This window comes from Thermobia domestica, chromosome 3 (genome assembly GCF_964235325.1).
Source record: "Thermobia domestica chromosome 3, izTheDome1.hap1.1, whole genome shotgun sequence".
NCBI classification, from domain to species: Eukaryota; Metazoa; Arthropoda; class Insecta; order Zygentoma; family Lepismatidae; genus Thermobia; species Thermobia domestica.
The window spans coordinates 236,619,080-236,624,885 of NC_137456.1; the positions used below are offsets into that span (position 1 = coordinate 236,619,080).

The following is a 5,806-nucleotide window of genomic DNA, read 5'->3' on the forward strand; positions in this document are numbered from 1 at the left end:
GCAGGTTTGGTAGTTGGCGGATTTGTCAATTGGCAGATTTGTCCATTGGCAGATTTGTCCATTCTCGCGATTGGCGCATTTGGTCATTTTCGCGTTTGGCGCATTTGGTAATTGGCAGATTTGGTAATTGGCAGATTTGGTAATTGGCAGATTTGTCAATTGGCAGATTTGTCCATTGGCTGATTTGTCCATTTTCACAATTGGCACATTTGGTCATTTTCGCGTTTGGCGCATTTGGTAATTGGCAGATTTGTCCGGGTCCCTTTCAGATATGTATATTGAGGCGGGAGGTGTCCAAGATAGAAAGGTGCTTCTAATGGAACACGGTGTAATAAGTACATGAGAAGCTGAGTGGTAGGATGATCAGGATGCTCGTGGAGTAAACGTAAACATCGTTGGAGAAATAGGGCTTGGGTCTGCAATTCGACATCTTTCAAATTTAATCCACCTTGTTGGAAATCGTTGCACAAGATTTGGTAGGAAACACGAAAAATCATAGGTTTCCACAAAAAATTACCCACAATTTTCTTAATTTTTGCAAGATGACAGTTAGAAAAAGGCAGGACTTGGGCAATGTAATATAATTGAGATAATCCATACAAACGCACAAATTCTAAGCGAGATAAAAGGCTAAGGTTCCGAAATCGATGTTGGTCAAGAACATAAGTTAGCCGATTCACTGCAAGGCCAACATTATTAGTAATAATGTCCACCACACTGGAACTGAAAGTCACTCCCAAGATTTTAACTGACTGTTGTAACTGACCAATGGAAGTAGTAGTAATAGTGGTTGACTTACCCAGAGGCATAACGTACGTTTTATTAGGGTCAGGGTTGATATGTTTAAAACAAAATGTTTAAAACAAGTGTTTAAAACATGTTTAAAACGAGGGCTGTTGTTTTATTCAGTTTGTTTTAAACGTTTTAAACAAATTGTTTTAAACGTGTTTTTTTTTCGATGCTGGTTGGACATGTTTAAAACAACTAAAATATCAGATTGAAGAAGCTAATTTAATTTTCTAACAAACAACCCATCCTCCGCAGTGTTTGTGCATGGAGTAAATTACAAGCAGAGTTATATTCTTATTATAACAGCAATTACTGAACGAAATTCTGCACATCAGTGTGCTTATAACTAAACCAACAGAAGTTCAAGTGAAGTATTTGAACATTTCATGAGAAAGCTTATAGAAAAGCTTATAGACCACATCACCCATTGAAAAGCTTATAGACCATTGAAAAGCTTATAGACCACAAATTCCAACGAGATAATATGCGTGAAATTCCCGCCGTATTCGTAGAAAAAGAACAGACATAAAAAATCATTAAAAATATGAAAATATTGACTTTGCGGGGCCCAGGCAACCCTTGCAGTTACCTGCGCTGACAAAATGATGCTAATGTGTAGGCCACATACTTGTGACAATAATATAAGAAATGGTAGCCATTGCTGCCATTGCGTAATGGATTCGTTTTATGTAGGAAATATTTAAATTGATGAAAAAAAAACTTCATCCTCCCTCTCTTGGCCGTACATACGTACCCCGTATATACATAAAATGCAAGTGACGGAAAGCTTTATTTCTCAAAAATACTTTGGTACCAAATCACCTTTCTAGCTTAATTAAGGACTGAGCTATTGATGTTTGTTGTAAAAATAAATGTAATTTACGTCAAAAGACTGAAACTCCAAAAATTGGCTAACTTTGTCCCCTCCCTGCTCCCCATAATAAGCAAGAAGTAAAAATCAGGGTTGGCAAAAACCATGGTTTTTATTGAAAAAACAAAAAAACCGTTTTTTTTGTTTTTTTTTGGTTTAAACCAGGTTCTTTTGGTTTAAATAATTTGCTCTATATATTCATATCATATATGGACAGAAATAAGTTTGTTTCGCCTTGATGTTATTATGCAACTACCGGGTTATGCTGGAAGGGATCACATAAGCTTAAAGCGGAATAAAAATCTTTTCTCGAGTTACATCCGAGAGAAATTGTCCTCCATTTGAACTCGGAACCAGGACTAATTGGCCACAAATGCGATACGTCTGCCGACTAACTCACGAAGGAATCCTGATAAAAATACGTTGTACTGATCTTTACATGCTTCTTAATATAACTGTCAAAGAGTCATTTCAGAAGGGCAAAAAGATAAACAGTTGCACAAGTGAAACCATTATACAGAATTACATATGGACAATTTCAAAGTACTACGGAGTACAGAAGAACTAATTTAGTTCGAGTTAGTTAACAGCAACTTTTATTGGTCCAAATTAAAGAAATACGACGACTTAATTTGCATATTAGTAAGAAAAGTGAATAAAGATACGAATTATTTGAGTCCACTTTGGCTCAGACTCATTTATACATAAATAAATACCAAAGAGACTTCTCATTTCACTAAATGTCTCTCGTGGGGTCTGACCCCCCTCCCCCCCACACAAAAAGTACGGCATTTCGATGTATTTTATCAATAGTAAACATTGAAACGAAACAATATTTAGAATTTTTCTTTGATTGCAATTAAATAAAAACAATAACAACAACTACAAAAAAATCACAAAACAAACATTTATAAACTTATATATATATATATATATATATATATATATATATATATATATATATATATATATATATATATATATATATATATATATATATATATATATATATATAAAAAGTTCCTTATGCAGTATAATCTTTTTGAGTAATGAATGGGGAATTTAGGTCTGAATTTAATACGAATAATATACGGGAGTGAAACGTGATAACACACAAACGTGTGTTCATCAAGATTTTACAAACACTTACACTTTTAGGAACATTTTTCGTTTTTTGGTTTAAACCAGCCAACCCTGGTACAAATACACGATATTACCATGTAGTAACCTACTTCATTGCTTCATGTAACAATTTTTATGAATCTATCCCCCAAGAGGGGGAACGGCCCCCAAAAAACTGTTGAAAACAAAACAAAAAAAAAAAAAAACACGATATTTACCCTTCTCCCACATACATAAAATGCACACCAGGAAAGTTGCATCTTTGAGGAATAAATTAGTACCAAAACCATCTTCCAGCCTTAATTTGAGGTTTAAGACTGAGCCATTGAGGTTTAAAGCCCTGACACAGCAGTTGCGTCAATGGGAGTTTAAAGATGAAGAATGCAGACGACCAGTAGAACGTAACACAAACACTAAACTACATATTCTGTGAACGGAGATCGGGAAAATCCCGATTTTTTCTCCGGAATTGAACATTTGGGCGGATCGAGATTAGGGAAGTTCCCGAAATTTGATCTAGCGGTTGAATATAGATGGCAAGCAGTACCTAAGAGTATAAAAATGTAATATATATGCTTATGTAGATTATTGTTTTAAACAAAATAAACGTTTTAAACATGTTTTTTTCTTGTTTAAAACAAAGTACTTTGTTTTAAACGTTAAAAATGTTTTAAACAAAAAAACATGTTTTAAACAAAAAAACATGTTTTAAACATAAAAAACGTTTTTTATGATTAAAAAAAAACATGTTTTTTTTTTCAACCCTGATTAGGGTTAAGCGTGGCTCCGGATACTGATTCGTAGAGCCGTATGTGCTGTAGTAAAACGGCGAAGTCAGAGTGACCAGTCGTGAAACATGTTACATCGTCCATAAATGAGTAAACTCGCACAGAAGTATTACAGATAGTGACACCATGAAGGGCATGTTGGACATTATATAGAAATGGCCCTAAACTAAGAATAAAAAGTTGACTGCTCAAGGGACCGCCCTGTTGGATACCATTACTAATGCGGAAGGCAGAACTGAGATATCCATTAATTTTGAGTTTGATTGTCCAATTACAATATAACAGCTTAATCCAATTACAGAAATCATCGCCAAATCCATAGGCTTGAAGACAAGAAAATAAATATGTATGGTTCACTCGATCAAAAGCATTGGAATAGTCCAAGGCAACTAAGGCCGCAGCACATTGGTCAATATCTTGATGGTAGGTGATGACGTCACGTATAGCAGCAAGAATATCTTGAGCACGTTTATGTGGTAGACCACCATGTTGTAGAGGCCCAACAAGTTGGGCAAGAACAGTTTGTAATCGGGCACTAACACATCGACTAATTATTTTATAATCGCAGGTGAGTAAAGATATAGGTCTATAGTCCGCCACTGTACGAGGATGAGTCTTCTTCGGAATTAACACAATGACAGCAGTCCGAGAGGATTCTCCCAAATTGCCTACTTGCAGTACATAATTCACCCATTCAGTAAGCATGGGTCCCATTAAATGAAAAAATGTCTTGTATAACTCTATACCTAGTCCATCTATGCCAGGCGTTTTAGAATTCTGGGCTGTGAGGACGGCTTGCTTCACTTCCTCCTGAGAAAATGGTTGAGTGAGCGCTTGTCGTTGTTCCACTGTTAATCTATGCGGCAGATGGGCAAAGTAGTCAATGGGAGGTGCTGTGACGACATCCTGCATATTGAATAATTGTTGGTAGTGTCGAAGGATGATAGCTTGTATATCAGAAAACTTAGTGACGGATTCTCCATGTACATCAGTGATATTTTCAATAAGTTGAGACCTAGAGCGCTGACGCTCGCGCAATACTTGATATACAGACACACACTCATCGGAATCCATGGATAGAGTTTTACTCCGAATATGAATTCCCGCTCGTTGACGACGATGGATTTGTAATAGTTTTGCCTTCACCTCTTTAATGGATGCTATTCGTACTACTGAGCCACCACAACCCCTCACCACTCGTTCGAATTCGCTACTTGATCAACATAAAACTAGTTGCCTTCCAAACGTGAGTTAAAATAAATGAATAAATGAACATAAAATATGAATAAACACATATAATAAATGAATAAATAAAATAAATAAATAAATAAACACAAAATGTTTAAGATATTTAAATAAATTTAATTAGTTGCTTGTATTTAACATATATAATGCTGAAACAGACGTTAAACTCAAAATCAGGACATTATGCTAAATGACGTTCACCAGACTAAGAACTCTTCCTATACTGTAATTATATGGAATATAATTGCTGCTATTTTGATGTAATTATAACAAATGGTATTTACAAATTAATATTAAAGAGATTTAAATATTGCAAAAGAAAAGCTAACAAGTAAAAATTAAAACTTAGGTCCCACCGAGATTTGAACTCGGATCGCTGGATTCAGAGTCCAGAGTGCTAACCATTACACCATGGGACCAGCTGAGCTCGAATGCTCCGTAACGCTGCATTTACGTGAAATTCTTGTACTAGCACAGTATTCACAAATGTTCTCAAGATTTTAGCAGCTACTCTGATTAATATTTTACTATATTTTTGTATGTTTTAAATTGGTTAGGCATTTACATTATATATTTGCATTCAATTGCGTCTACATTTAACGTAGACAATTTTAAAATATGGCGGGATGCACGAAAGCAAATCACTTTCCGTATGGCCGAAACTTGGCGCATTTCTTGATTCATTTAGGTTATCATTCACAAAACATGCAAAGGGGAGTTTAAAAAGAGAAAAGGTTTACAATTCGGGTAAACTTTACAATACACGCTCCAGATAGGGATCGCTAAATAGGACCACTAGATAAGTAAGATAGGGGTAGGTTCGAGCCAGGGGCGGATCCAGGGGGGGCGATCGCTTCCTCCTGAAGAGGAAACTTTTTAAAATTTTATATATAAATAAAACCCATCCCAGGGTTTGGAGCTCTTAAAAGTAGCTCTAAGTATAAGTATTACAACCAGCCCCCCACCCCCCCAGAAGTCTGTCCTGGATCCG

At 35.7% G+C, this 5,806-nt stretch overlaps 1 non-coding gene across 1 annotated transcript; it reads right to left on the reverse strand.

The window, feature by feature from the left end:
- Positions 1 to 5,162: 5,162 nt before the first annotated feature.
- TRNAQ-CUG (transfer RNA glutamine (anticodon CUG)) lies at positions 5,163 to 5,234 on the reverse strand. Its single transcript has one exon. It is a non-coding gene; the product is annotated as a tRNA-Gln (tRNA).
- Positions 5,235 to 5,806: the final 572 nt, after the last annotated feature.